The sequence below is a fragment of the Fukomys damarensis genome, unplaced genomic scaffold (assembly GCF_012274545.1).
Source record: "Fukomys damarensis isolate Sample0158 unplaced genomic scaffold, DMR_v1.0_HiC HiC_scaffold_35, whole genome shotgun sequence".
NCBI lineage: Eukaryota > Metazoa > Chordata > Mammalia > Rodentia > Bathyergidae > Fukomys > Fukomys damarensis.
This window is the reverse complement of record NW_022900947.1, coordinates 36,105,309-36,121,730: the sequence shown is the minus strand read 5'-3', so window position 1 is coordinate 36,121,730 and position 16,422 is coordinate 36,105,309.

Sequence of the window (16,422 nt, the reverse complement as noted above, 5' to 3'; positions counted from 1 at the left end):
TAAAGTACCCATTAAACCAGGTATTGCAATATCCCATTTAATAGTCCTAAAAATCAACTCTGGTGAATATTTGTCACCCCTATGTTTACAGAGCAGTAGAGGCTCAGAAAGGGGCTAAATACATAATCATAGCGGAGCAGACATGGATGGGGTCTTTGCCTGATGACAAAAGCTGTATACTTGACCGCACCCTTTATGGTATCATCACATTTAGTAATGTCTCAGTTCTCGTCTTCTTTAGATCGGGAATAAAGTTATCTGCCTTCTCCAGAGTAAGTCAAATGAAATTTAAAAAATTAAATAATACCATGCAAATGTCATGTGATGTTGATTAACCTTTCTCAAAGCTAGTTACCAAAGAACAAGAGAAAAATTTGTAGAGGAGCTCGTCCTATTGAAATGGAAACAGAGTGATTTCTCAAGCTAGGCCAGTGCCTGTAATGTGGTCTTCCCTTCTCCACCGTTTGAGCCAGGGCTGTACTTGGATGAACAAATCCCCCTGAATCATTCTGTTGCCTATCAGTGGGCCAAAGGATCAGTGGATTAACTTTTTAAACAACTTGGCTGTTGCAAAAAGGAGAAGAAAAATGAGAAGGAAGAGGAAGAGGAGAAGGGAGAGGAGGAGACAGGCAGAGGGGAAAAGAAGGAGAAGAAGGGAGAGGAGGAGGAGGAAGAGAAGAAGAGGAAAGGGCAGGGAAAGAGGGAGAGGTAAAGGAAGATGAAGAACAAGCAGACCAGGTAAAAGGGCTGGGACCAGAGGATGCATAATGATTTTAATGGGGGATAGGGGACCCTGTCCAGAGCTCAGTTATCAGCAAATAGTTTCCTATAAATGCCCTACTTAGAAGAAATTCCTGATGATGAAACAAATATGGCAGAGAGACAATTTATTGTCTATTATATAAGAAATATGAACACTATTATAAAAATATATTTTAGTTTGGGTCTTAAGAATCCCTCCAAAACCCATGGGTTAAAGGCATGATCCTCATGGCCATATTGAAAGGTACTGAGAGTTGGAGCCTAAAGAAAGGGACTGTAAGTTAGTAAAGGTATGGTCTTTAAGGGGATTGTGGGACCCTTAGTCTTCCTTTCTTTTGCCATAGAACCAATTAGCCACACACTAGAACCTCCAGGCCCGTGAGGCCAAATAACCCCTTTCATGTGGTAAGTTGATTTTCTCAGATATTAATTGTACTAACAGAAAGTTGACAGTCAGAAAAGGGAAGAACAATAGGCTGGATGCTTTAATGAGTATGGAGCAAAGAGAAGGCCTATGCGCTTCTCCACAAACATCCACACCTGAGATGTAAGAGAGAACAACTGGCCATAGCACATGGGTTATAGGCAATTCAGCCTTCTCTGCAGATGGATAAAATTCAGATTGTCTGGAAAGAAATACATACCAAAGTATTCTAGAGTTTTAGAATTTAGACCCTTTAAGAATTTTATATATTATATATGTAAATATTGTCTTCTAGAAAGATACTTTGTAATGATGATGTTTTTGTATTATCTTATGCCTTAAAATCATATATGTATCAATATAACCTACAGGCTACAGCTAAATAGTTATACAGTCTATATATGTATCTGTATATATTTTTTAGACTTGTGTTTTATGAGAAAGTAGAAAAAGGAAAAAATCAGGAAACACTATTAAGCATACAATTACTTGTTTGTTATGGTTAGTTTTTCTGTGAATTTCTCTGTTTAACATATTCTTTGTAACTTAAATATTCACCGTTCAGCATTTTTCAAACTACTTCATAGTATTTTTGTTAGCAAAAACATCCTTGGCTCCTTTGGCAAGTCATTGATATCCAGATGCTCATAAGCACAATAATGTGTTTGGCATAAACTAATTATCCGCCATGCGCAACTATTTATATGTCTTCATTACATTAGTAAGATATGAAAGTGATTTACAATTTCCTTTAAATAGCTACATGCACCTGCTGGCAGTTTTGGTTCAATAATATAGATATAAATGATAACAATAGGTTATGTATCTTTATGTTTTATATCTTTAAGAGTTCAAATAAATATGAATAACACATTTCCTTTCCCTTTACAGCATTGCCCAATACTGTGACAAGTTTTTTGTAAATTCTTGAACTAATTCTGGAGTGTTACATCTTGAGAGAAAAAAAAAATTAGTGCTCTACAAACACGTAGAATTTAGCTGTTTGTCAGATATGAATGTTTTTAAAAATTATGTGGGAAGAAACAGAAAGTATGGGAGGTTTGTGATGTGAGGAGGGTGAGCGGACAGGAAAGAGGAGAAGGGCATAGCTCTTGGTCTGGGTTCAGCAGCCTGAGTGTGGGTCCCGGCTCTTCAGGGCCTGTCCGTGCTCCAAGCACAGCAAGCATCGTACCTAGGATCCATGATTGTTTTAGTGCCTAATAAATAATATTTTTACTTTAACTTGTTTTGAAATCTAAAGGTAATAATGGAATGTGTGACAGTAAATCTGACCTGTGTTATGATTGTTTTGTATTTTCACAGTTACAGAGCACACATTTTTAAAAGGGAGAATATGCCCACAGAGATAATGAGCCCTGAGCTCATGAAAATCCAAATGCAGTGCAGTGCTGAGTCCCAATCATCTCGTATGAACAGCCTAGGGTAACAGAACAAGGCTGTCCCTCATTCTCCTAAAGCAAGATAATATCTCAGAAAGCTACAAGAAAAAAAGCCATGGGGTACTTTATTTTAAAGTTCTCCATGCCATTTGATACACAAAGTAATGGTTTGATAAATGTGAATTATTGTCATTTTGCTAAAAATGGAGACTTTGCCTCTATTATCACAGCTCAAGTGATTCTTTTCTTCTCTTTCTTTAAATGTAAGGTAATACTTCTTGCTCCATTGCTACTGCCTGAAGATAAGTGATTTGACAAATTCAGTTAGCAGCAGTTCTTTGTAAAAACAGTTGGTGGCTTAACAAATTAACTATTTAACTACTGAGGCATAAAACTGAAATATGACGGGTGATAAAGAGTTAAGAGGAATGTTTAGATACAAATATTTTCCAGTAAAAGACAAATGGCCATCAATTCCTCTCCAAGTATTTTCTCCTTGCTTTATACAAATTTACTTCATTATTCTTGTGGCTTTCTGAAGCAGTTCTGGAAGTCCTATGCTGAGTATTTTTAGTTATGCTGCTGGGGCTGCCTCCATGTCCTGAATCTATTCAAAACAATTACCTTTCCTGGTCATTTTGACTCTGGGGAAGAGCCAGAAGTTTCACCATGCCACCTGCATCACTGCATCTGCTGAAGGAAGTGTGTGATGAGACACCATAGTGTTTTATTTGCCAGAAATCACCATAAATGGTTAGGCAACAAAGATGTATCAAATGGCCAGGTATTTAGCTCAGTGGTTCCGCTGCCTACATCACAAGCGCAAGGACCCAAGTTCGATCCCTGTTACCAAAAAAAAAAAAAAAATTTAAAAAAAGGAGTTATCAAAATATAAGGTGAATATTTATGATACAAAATATTAGCATCTTGAGAGACACTTGCTGTAAATCTCCCTCAGAATGGTCCTTCTTGATTTGAACACATTTGTCTCTTAAGTATTTTATGGCTATAACTTTTTTGTTTTTGTTTAAGCATTCCCCAAACTTTTCCACTAGTTTTGTATCTTGGTCTACACAACCAGGTTCTTTGGCTTATAGAGAGAGAGAGTGCACTTACTACATGTGCACTACATGCACTTTTTCATATTTAAAAAATTTCGTATATTTTATAAAGGAGCAGAAAACAGACTATTTGTTCTAAAGGAAAAAGTATATTCAGTTACACTTTACCTCTACTATGAATTACAGTAGAACTCATATGAAAATTAATTCAGTGTTGTAAACAAAGTCTTTGTATTTTTCCTTCCCAGACAGTGGTGGCAGACAGGATTTCAGCCAAAGAAAAATAATCAGAATAATTTTCAATCTTATTTGCTGGAATTTTTTTAAAGAAGATGAGTGAGGAGAGAAAGTTTTCTGAGCATTAATATTTTCCAAATACATTCTGATATAAATGTAAATCTGCAAGTGGAGACAACGTAGAACTTCAGACAATAAGATGGTATAATTATCTGCTTGGTTTGTATTCTTGCAATGTTCTGGCCTCCTCGGTCCTTGTTATTAACTCATTAATCATGTTCTTCCCTCAGTATAGAATCTAATAGAATCTAATGTTTACTTGGCCGATAGCTTAGCCTTGCTAACCTTTCGGCTTTTTCTAAACTCTAACCCAGGACATTAAGTCTATGATCTTCACTTTCTAGTCATATTCATGTTATCCTAGGCAGGTTGAGCCTTCTTTGAAAGAAAGATGCTAAATCCCAAAATATTTCTGGCTCTGACTTGTACATAGTAAAAGCAATGTTCAAGAGTTGCTCTCCACATTATCTACAAGTTTTCTAGAAATAGAAACATGTTTTGTGGACGAAGATGATTTACCAGGTGTATGGTGGCTTTTCTTTCTTTCTCTTTTTCCCTCTTCCATAAGGAAGTCTTGACCAGTTTGGAGAGGCTAGGCTGAAGTATAAGCCTTCTATTTTCATACTGGCTCCAGCTGCCTTTAGCCTTATGAGACTTTTGTATAGTCAGGAGGCTTCTGTAAACATCAGTAATCTGCTCTGGCTGGAGGTGACTCCTACTGTTCAACCTCTTTACCAAACCCTAAATTATGCAGAAAGTAGATTTTCGGCCAAAGTATGCCATGCAGAAGATTTTTAACAAGCAGGCACAGTCACAAAACAGCTTTTACTTGACAGGATTTCATTCTTTGCCTATGGATCGATGGACCTGCATCTTCGATGACAGTGAGGTACAAGAAGTTCTACTTCAGGACCTGCTGGCCTTAAAACTTTTTCTACTTACAAGATATCTCAGAGTCAAAGGCCCTCAGGGGTGCCTGCTATGTACTCCAACAAGCCTGCAAAGAAGTATAATGAACAAGAATAGGAGAACAAAGCTGGGTGGAATTAGAGCTCAAATTATGATGAAGTCCTAAGAAGATAAGGAAGACTAAAGTAATAAGCAGTTCTCAAAAGAGAGGGGATACTGAAGTGTGAACTGAAGCAGGAGTCAGGGCTGGAAGAATAAAGTGGAGCCCGTTTGTCAGCAGCATGTACTGTTGAGGACTTAAGCTCGCCTGAAATTTCTGCTATTACAGCTACGAAGTCAGACAAGAAAGGAACCACAACGAGGCTGACTTGAAGTCTTCTCATCAAACTTGGTTTTCAGGGAACTCTAGATTTTTCTGCTTTAGTTATTTTAAGAGCCTAGACTGGGATAAAACCCCGGGAGCCGTTAAATGACGCAAAATACACTGCTTGGTTTTTTTTGCCCCTAACTAATGTTAAGAATGATTAGGTAATTATTTACACTAATATTTTCTTACTTATCATGTTCTTAGTGTATCATTTAGGAGATTCTCAGATTATCCGTCTATCTATCTATCTATCATCCATCTATCATCCATCTTTCTCTCCTTCCCTTTTCCCCTTCTCCCTCTCCCTCCACATTCATGTTTTATTTAGAAACACATACCTTACAACAAACAGAAAAGTCAAGGACTGAGAATTCACATTCACTTGGATAGATTGGATTAGATACATTAGGTTTTAATTTTCTACACAATTATTTGATAATTGACAGTCAGTGATACCTGAAAAACAATTCAATCTGCCTTTAATTACATTAAATCCCGTATCTTTACTTTAAGAAACTTTGATAAAAGCTAACATATAAATGTGTTTATTTAGTTTAGTGTACTTTGTGAGTTAAATAGTAGAAATGCTTTAGCACAACTCTGTAATAATTAATAAACATTAACTAGACGGAAATACCAAAAAAATTATCTGCTAAGGATAGGTAACAATGTTTAACTTTAACATGGCAAAGCATTCGCTGAGGTATCAAGTAGAAATGTAGTATCCCTACAAAACAGAAGTTTCACGTCTATGACCAGTTTATTTCAGGATCTTCTGATCATGGCAGGTATAACCAAGCAGAATACGAATTGTAATTGGAGACAGTCCTCTGTGCGTAAAACTAAACACATATTTATCACAAGAAAAATTTCACTGAGAACCCATTACTGTGTTGCAGAGAATGGGACACAGAAATAAATTAGAAGCCACAATCAAAGAATCACCCTTTCCTTGCCAAGTACTAGTGCAGTCCGAGGTGGATATGAACACAGGCGAAATGCATGCTCCATATGGGTGAAATTTTATTTCCAAGGCCTTTTTAAAAAATTTTTTGTCCAGATTTCGTGATCTTACACTAAGCTGTTGTATGAGTCATAGTAACTCTAGATTATTTTACTTCTAAATTAAAATAAGGTGCAATATAGGAGTTTAAATTTTATAAATTATTTTAAAATATTTTTAAAAGATAATTATTTAATTAAAATAGACATTTTTGAAACTAATTATACAAAATTTTGTGGGCCTAGAGAAGAGCCTGCTAAATTGTAGCTGTTAGATACAAAGAACTGCCTGATTATACAGTCCACGCTTTCTACATCACCATTCAGAATTCATATGCAATTCTTTGAATTAGTTTAGGGTTCATCAGCTTATAATTATCAAGGGCCAAGAGGAAATGCTTTAGGCTTTGTGGTCACATGGTCTCTGTTGTAACTACTCTCATCTGCAATTACGTGGAATTCACAGAATTAGCCATTAGACAATACACTGTAGAATATTCATGGCAATGCGCTAATAAACTTTTATATACAAAACCACATGGCAGGCCTGTGTTATCCTTGGGTTTTAATTGATTAATTTAGGTCATTTATAAATACACAAATACGCATGTGTACAAATATACATGTATTTATATATTATTTAATATAAAATATACATCTAAGTCTTTGGATATATAAGGTGATAGAACCAAAAAGTAGTTCATCTGACTCAAGAAGTTAAGATTTAGGAATAGCTGACACATGTAAAAGAGAAGACATTTTATATTTAACTGACTGCAACTCCTTCATGACAAAGACCCTTTTAGGGACAGTTGTAGATTCTGAATCCATATGATTCATATGGGGTTTCTAATTAGTTTAATGCTCCGGCTAAATAAGAATAGACCATCTGATCCTAGGACGAGAATACAGACATGATTAATCAAGATGATCACTTCCTGAAAGCTGACTCACTTCACATCTGATCTTACCTTTTGAAGCTTAGAGTTCCCAAAGTGTCTTTCCACTATCCTTCTCTGGTGAAGCCCCGCCCCCTCCACTAGTGGCAGCACAAAGTTTGCCTTCTCCTTTCTCACACTACAGTGAGGCACTGACATGGTCTTCAGCTGTCACTTCTACATAGAAACTTTGACTCTGGAAATAATCCAAGTTACTGGAGTGAAGATTTAACTAGAGATAAAAGACGCTAGCTTTGAAAGTAACTCAACACATGAAATCCTACATTTGGTATACATCATTTGTTTCTTTATTTTTAAGTCAATAACCATTTATTAAGCGTGTGCTATGAACTAAACAATGAACTCATTTAAGGAGCACAATTTTAAATAAAAACCAGCATGGTCTCTGGACTCACAGGACATACAGCACAGTTGGTTGATAGATGTAAATTAAAGCACAAAAGATGATAAGAGCTGAGAGGAGATCCTCTAAGAAGGGGCACGTACAAAAAGAACAAAACAACACCACAAATTGCAGGGACTGAATAAAGGGAACCCTTCTTAAGGAAGTACTTCATAATTTATGCTCTAAAAAATGAATAGATGATTTATTTTGCTGTGGAAAGCTCTTTAATAAGATGAGACCCCATTTGTTGATTCTTTGTAGTATTTCCTGTGTGATCAGTTTTGTTCATAGCATCTTTGCCTATACCTATGTCTTCAAGCTATTGAAAATAAGGAAGGGAAGAGGGGTGGAAAGGAGGGGAGGGAATTGGGGGAAAAATGAACAAAAAATAAAATTTACAGATACAAATTCCTTATGACTAGTGTGATCATTATGTATATCTAAAATGTACCAATAGTTTTTTAAAAGAATAGGTGCAAATCAGGTGAAGGAGGTTGGCAGCCTTCCATGGAAGGAAGCATGTGCTAAAAAGCCTCATGGCAGGCAGTAGTCAAGGTATGTGTGATACTGGCCATGGTAAGGATGTGGTTCTGGAATCTAAGGGAAATAGGAAACACTTGAAGTATTTTCAGTTATGCGGTAACATAAGCAGACCTGCACCATAGAAATATCAGAGACTCCTGCACAGAGACCAGGCATGCGAAGATAAAATGAAGTGTTAGCTACAGTGCACGTTTAAGAATTCCTTGACACAGGTCCACATTCATTTACTAATTTACTTATGCATTTATTCACTCTTGTATCCTCCCTTCTATGAACATTCACTGAGCAGCTTTTGTATGAGAAGCACTGTGAGGGATAGGAAGAAACATAAATCAGTTTCTGCTCCTTCAAGATGTTATTAAAAATGAGTAGATTTCCCTTCTCATAATTTGAATGTTAAATTGTTGCAATGACTTGTATTTGAAGGATGTTGATCGACTAGCTAAAAGCAGTTTAAACCTAGACATTTTTGCTCCAGTGCATTGTGCAATGACTACAATACTATTCTTATTAAAATCTATGACTAACTGGTCTTTTCTACTTTGTCAGAAATTTCTGAAAATGACTTACAGGTCTTATATAGTCAATTTCTTTCTTTTTTCTTCTTTTTTTTTTTTGAAATTTGTGATTTAATAGAGATACGGAGATATAACCTTACCATGGATCCCTACTCCAGACCATTTTTCTTCCCCATTTGTCTTCATTTACACTTATAGAATTTGCTGTCATATGCAAGGTTCCCTTCTTTACCACATTTTTTTTTTACCATATTCCATGCCATCTCCAATACCTGTCTATACTCCTGTTGCAAATCATTGGATATCTTCCACCCACCCAAAGTCTTTGCTGCCACAGTGAAGGATGAATTTGAGTTTCAGAAAATCTGCTTGTCGGGAACAACTTCACCATACCTTGTCTCAATCACTCTGGGTATTTGGATGAAGAAAGAAAGAGGAGTTGAAGGATGGAAACAAAGCTCAAATATTACTGAAGACTTAGGAAATCAATTGTTTCAGTCTTATGTGAGCAGCTATTTTTGAGCTATGATTTTCAGGATCCTTAGAGCTCCGCCAGAAATTACTTTAAGTGTTACTTCATCAACTGTTTTGTTTTTATTAAAACAAAACAAGACAGAACTTTCCATTTCTTTTCATGCTTCAGTGGTCATCATAGACTGAGTTATTGTGTAATTAGATAACATAGATTTTTCAGGCTTAAAACAACAAATAGTTACTTTTAGTTCATGCAGGATATCCAGTGCAAGTCAAATGAAACTCTGATCTTTGTCAGTCTTAGTCAAAGGAGGTCGGATGCTGAGTCTGATTCGCACTCCTCCCGCTGCCTTTTGGAAATGTCTCACTTTTTTAAAAAGAGCAAATTCCATTGCCACCTGTAATTTCAAGGAGAGTAAAGAAATTCATAAATCTAAGCTGGTGAGATTTGCTAATCTCTGTCATTGGCCTTCTAGCATTTTTCACTCTTCTTTTTTGATGTGCAATGAAGAAAAGTCTCATGCTTTTCTCTTCCAAATCAGTATCTGGAAGATATTGGCTATCCCAGAAGTCACAGAAAAAGGGATAAAAAATCTAGCCATAATTAATTTGAGGGTATGAGTGTAGGAAGGGGCAGCTGAAAGTTCCAATACTAGCAGGTGTATTTGGTTTTCTAGGTGCTATAGATATTGAGCTTATTAAAATAAAACACCCAACAAATGGAAATTTCCTTTGTCAATTCAAATGAGAAAATAACTTGATCTTTCAGTTGAATTGAGGCAATGGGTCAATATAATATACCAGAGTGGATATAATAGCACTGCTTAACCAGAGAACTAGAGGCCTACATGAGAAAATACAGAGGGACACCTACCTGAGTGCAACGCAAGCAGTCACACTCCAGTGTGCCTAACTCAACCCCTTGTTACTGGTGTGTGTATTTATAAACACACATGGTTCCCTATGCCAAATGACAAGTGATTACACAAATGCAGACTTATGCTATAAATGAATACTAATGAGAAAAAAGGAGGAAGGGAGGACACTTGAGAACTCACAAAAAATGGAAATATAGGCTGGGGTGGAAAAAAAGGAGGACATGATACACTAAAAGGAGGACGGGGGAAAAAGTGCAAAAAAGAGAGCATGAGGAAAACAATGTACTCACAAGAAAGAAAAAATAGTAAAACAAAAAAGAACGTGGGTATGTGTGTTGGACTCTGATGGATTATTCTATACAGGAAGGAGCTTGAATGTAGGTGGGAAAGAGTAGGTGGGAATATATTCATAAGACAAAAGTAAGAGTCAAAAAATTCAATATATTCCAGAGCTGTGAGTACAACTATATCTCATAAATGTAGAGTGATTTTATGGCTTTTAGTTATTTCAGTAATATCAACAATGATTTGTAGTGTTGCCTATGGTACAGGTTCTCTCTCTCTCTCTCTCTTCTCTCTCTACTCAGGATGGCCATATGAAGTAGGTTCTTTGCTTGTCTTTATTTTAAAATTTAAAAACATAAGACATAGTGAGATTTAAGAATTTGTCCAAGATTGCATAGCCAGTAAGTAGAATTGGAATTTGTACCTGGGTATATAGCTCAGTGGTTTCACCAACTACCTTGCAAACTCAAGGTCCCAAGTTTGATCTCTGGTACAAAAAAAAAAAAGAACTAGAGTCTGCACCTTAAGACAATAGTGTTAAGTGAAATAAATCAGATGTACAAGCTTCAATATTACATGATTTCTCTTAGAGGAGAAACCAAAAGTATAAAGAATTTAAAGAGCAAATAAAAAATAAATAGCAAAAGTTTAAAAACGTAGATTGTTTTGCAAACGGGAAAGGGACAAAGAGATGGAGGGAGGAGGAAGGGAGAAGAAGGAGGGAAGGGGGAAGTAGGAAGTATTAAGATGTGCTGTGTACGTGCCGACTCCCCATGATGAAGAGAAGCATTATGTACTGAAAATATGTACTATTAGAAGAATTTTGAGAAAAACAACTAAAGTCTGCATTGTTAAGCACAATGGTTGCATCTCACTTCTTATGAAGGAGATGTAAGCGTAAATAGACAGACAGACAGACCCATGCACGCATGCATACATATGGATTTAAACAGATATTCGTGTCTTTTCTTGTTATTTCAATAGGTTGTTCATCCACTTATTCATTATCCCATTTATCTTATAAGGTTTTCCTGAAAGATCATATATGCCTGGCTCTGTCTACACACATGGAAGGTAAAGTGAGTTCAGGTGAGATCCCTGACTTTTAAGGGCTCACAGTGTAACAAGGTAAACAGTATAATCTGAATGCTTGCATGTCCCTCAAATTCATATGCTGAATTTCTAACTTCTAAGATACTGGAAGATGAGAGCTCTCAGGGAGGTGCTCAGGTCATGAGGTAAGAGCCTTAATGAATGAAGCAGTGCCCTTCAAATGAAGCTCTGAGGAGCTAGCTTATGTTTTTAAAAGCTAAAGTTTTAAAGCTAAAGGCTCACATAAAGATACCATGAGAAGATGCCATATATAAAGCAGAAAGTAGCCTCACACCATACACCTCATAAGCAAATATTACAGTGTTGGGCTTTCCAGGCTTCAGAACTGTGAAAACTAAATTTCCGTTGTTTGAAAGTTTCCCGGTATGTGGCATATTATTGCAGGAACCCCAAATGACCAAGATAGAAAATAGATATATTAAGTTCAGGTGGATATTCTAGGTTTAATGGTAAGCTGCTGTTACTTCAGCAGGAGTAAAAAAGTATGATATGGTCAATTTTATCTAAAATAATTAAATGTATTTCCTAGAACTGAAGCTTAAAGAATTTATCAGATAGATAAATTTGAATGTGGCATTCCAGAGAGAGGGGACAATGGGAATAAGCACAGAAGGAGAAGCCACTAAGTATGAGAAAATGCAAAGTGTTACATTTGTTGGGAGTGGAGAGAGAAGGATGATGCTTGAAAAAATCAATGCTGGTCTTATGTGTGTCAGCGTGTGCATCTTATATTTGTGTGCACACACATGACACTACCAAAATTCACTTAGCAAGACTTTTGGTGGCCTTGTGGAAGATAAACGTGGAAGGCTGGGGTAAAAGACAGAAAGATTAGATAGTAGGCTATTGCTTGCTGATACTACAGTAGTCTAAGCCAGGATAGAATAAGACTACAGAGTTGGTAATGCAGAGAATGGGTCTCACAATGATACAAAGGTACTGCTTTTTGATCCCTATTAAATGTGTTTGTGTGGTCCTGGTGGGTGCCAAGAAAAGACTCTAAGATGACTCCTGGCTTTCAGGATTTGGGGGTGGGAGGGATAAGTTAGAGAACACCAGAGGAGAGGACTCAAGAAGAAAGGCATCTGTGTAGTGATACACAGTGAATTTTGAGATAGCACTTTTGGAATTGCTACCTATGCAATAGATGAGACCACTCACCCAAGGTCTGGCCATATTTAACTCTGAAACAATTTTCTTGGTTTGTATTCTAATGTACTTAACTCCACAAAGTCAGTAATTATTTATTGAGCAACTATGAGCAAGCCACTCTGGAAAATACAAAGAATCTCTACAAAGCAGAAATGATCTATATTTAAAAGCAGTTGATATCCATAATTAATTTGTCATGGCATTATTCAGTTTCTTAGAAATAATTGGTTTCTGTTTTCTCTTTCCTGTCTTGGACTGACCATGAAATACTCATAACTTGATTATTATTTTTATTTATTTATTCCCAATGTAGTCACATTCTCTTCCCCTCAAAATGGGCAAGTTTGATGTTGTAAACAATATTGGAAAAATCCTTCTACTGAAGCCTAATTTATACCATTTGAAATACAGTGGTACCTCAGTTCAGGAGTGCTTTTGTTTACAAACAATTTGGTGGACAAACAGAAGTGTTTGACAAAATTTTGTTTTCATTTGCAAATTCTGCATGGGGTGACAAGACCAAGGCATCTTTCCCACACAAACACAAATTTGGCCATCTCCTCCAAAACTGTAGAACAAATTAAGTTCTATGAGCCAAGGTAATATTGTATTTAAAAATGGGCTCAAATTAGATCCTAGACGTTTTCTGTTCTCTGATTTTGTTGTTAGTAATATTGTTGGCTTCTTTTGCATAATTTTGCCTCCTGAGGTATTATTACAAATGGCAAAGAAGTTAAAAATGCAAACTCCAGGGCCTGGGATTTAGCAGCTCAGCTCAGTGTTTTCCTGTCTGCCTAGTAAGAGCAAGGTCTAGAGGTCAATCCCCTGTACAGAAAAAAAAAAAAAAAAAGCAAACTCTGGAGGCATATTGCTTGGCTCTACTACTTGCTACTAGTGTGTAACTTTGAGATAAGAACTTGCTCTTCAGCAAAATGGGAATAGTAATAGCCTAACTGTCCATCTTGAAGACTAAATGAGATAATATATACAATACATTTAAATTGGGATATAAGCTCTATACCAATGAAGATATTATGATTTATGTTTACTATTTGTTATACTTGTCATTCACAGGACATATCTTAGACAAAAGCTGCTGATCATGTAGCAGTTCATTGTCAACAAAATGCACAGTGTATTTTCCATATGGACATTTTTTATTGATAAACTGAGAATAAATTCTACCAATCATTTTAGAAAAGGAAGACCAAAGGAATCCCTTACAAATAATTCTGCATGTCCATGATGATGTAAACAATTAAGCTTTTAAAATATCAGAAACCTCCAGGATATCCTGAGTGCTTGATATATTCTTTTTGCAATAATGACTTTAAAAATTACATCTAAAAAAGAGTTATGCTACGTTAAGAAAGTGAGGTCCACAGCTATCTTAGCTAGTATATGTGATATATTTAGCTCTAATGAAATGTGACCTAAATACATTAATGCAAGAAAGTAGTTCTGAGATTATTTGTTTATAAGACTAGTTACTCCCAATTTCCAGCTGGTCTTTCAGAATTTGGAGCCTAAGCAACCATTTAATTCAAACTTAGAGGAAAAATGGAGCTTGCTCAGGCCATGGTTTTAATTTAAGGATTGCCAAAGTGGTTCTTACTCCAGTTTTCTTTTGTTTTCTGTTTGTTTGCTTGCTTCTTTGGGTAATGGGGTGAATATACTTATATGTCAAGCACATTTTGAAATTGGCTAGATACTAAAGGGAAAAGTATAAGATAATGTTCAATTTTGTGAAAGCAGGACAATCTGTGGCTTAGTCCCTTTTTGTGAACTTATGCCCCTCGTTTGAATGAATAATCACATAAAAAGCTATGCACTTGGAGTATATACAAGTTTCTCATATACTGATATTCTTAAAATTTTAGTTGTAGTAAAATCTTCTTGTTGAAATAATTCTGATTATTGTTTTCAAAGTATGTAAAAATAATCGTAATCAAATTGTGCAGTAGTAAAAACAAATGTTTTCGAAACATCATTTAAATAGTCTTATTAAAACACTCATGTCTGTTTTTATTCATTCAGGTACCTATACAGATACATATCATTTGCATACAGAAGTGCATTTTCTTAAAATATATTATCATACATATGTGAAATATATGTTATCTTATAAATGGGCAAAGATTTATAAAGCCTTTTAAAGTAGTAGAGTAGTAGTTCCTTTTAGCCCCCAAAAGAGAAGGTCCATGAAATGTCTGCTCAAAAACATGAACAGTTTTGGAAACAAATTGTAAAATTGTACAATAATGTAAAATATAAGGAGAGGAAAAAAATCAGGCAAAACCAAGGTCCCTCAATTCTTCTGCCTCCTTTTTTTCTCATCATTATTCTTATTATTCTTTTTATCCTTAGTCACAAAGATTGTAACATTCACAAAATACACGGCACAGCAATGAAGACTGGGAAGAAATGGTTCGCTGTTCAACTGTTATTATGAACACTGAAACAATTTTAGTAGTGATAGAAGTAGTGGGGCAGAGAGACACCGATAAATATTGACTCACAGAAATAGAAGAGGAAATACAGTAGGAAGTGAAGTTCTCTAGCCTAATGTAAGACGTTAAGATTCCCTGATCGCATGGATTTAAATGGCATGCTTTTTATCTTTGTGAATTTCAATTAGACTCTAGGATGGGCAAGTCAGGAAAGGAATATTAATGATGGAGGAGGAAGCTGGGTGGTGTTCTGTTCCTCACAAAGACGACTAGATAGGAGAGCAAATGTTTGCTTAGATTGTAGCACATCAAAAGCTCATTCAGAAAGTGATCACTAATAAGTTAAAAGGACAGCTTGATACATTTGCCATGTAAAGGTCTTGCTCTCTTGCTTTCAAAGCAAAGGTAAAATTTATTGTAGAATAAGAGTGGTTTTTATAAAAACTGCATCATCCTGGAAAAACATCTGATTTTTTGGTGCATAATTGACAAAATTGAAGTGTTTGGCACAAACTGGCTCTGAATGTAAAATGACAGAAACGTCGCATACTTCCTCCCTCCCTCCCTTCCTACGTACCTTCCTCTTAAAGTGTCTAACGTTTATAACAACTTCCAGAAGAGGCAAACACAGGCCCTGCTTTGCCTTAGTAGAAAGTGCATAACATCCTGTCTATGTGCAGTACAAAAGAAAAATACCTCCCCCAACTTAAGGCTCAAGTTGCATGTTTGGATTTTGTATCTCCTCAAATTAAACACACGATGCTGTAAACTATGCGATGGGACTAAAATTACAAGTCTCTTACAAGCAAAAATCCCTTAAAGGGGGAAACCCTAAACATTGCCACATTTTGCCCTCTGGGGAAAGAACTACGGCTGTCGTAGAAGCACAGAAGGTTCCTTTTGGCTCAAGGGTAGTGTAAACTTTTCAGGGGTGTTGATGGAGTTTGATCCCTAGGTAGGGAGAACGTCTGGGGAAAGCGATTGCTCAAAGGGAGGTGTACTAGCTGGAAACGGACTTTGCCGAGCCTGGGGGAAGTCTCCGGTTCTCTGTGCTCTGAGGGGAAATCGGTCGTGACTGCAGGTGTGTGGAGGAATGAGTGTACATTAAGAGGGCTCACGAAATCAGAGAAACTTCCCGCTGTCTGATTCCACGCAACATGCGTGGAACTTGGCCCTGCGTGTTTGCGCTGATGACTAAGTACAGGCGTGACGAGTCTCCTGGCCCTCCGGCGGGAGTGGAACCCCGGTACCCCTTCTAGGCGGCCTCGCCGCCGTACAGCGGGGCGGTATTGGGGACAACTGGCGGGGCGCGGCCCTGGGAATCTCGGACACATTTCAATCCGAACTCCTCCCCAGCAGCCCCCTGGAAACCTCAGCGGCTCCCAGGAATAGCGCCCGCGTCTCGTGGGCTCCGCTCCTCCCGCGCGGCGTGGGCTCAGGGAA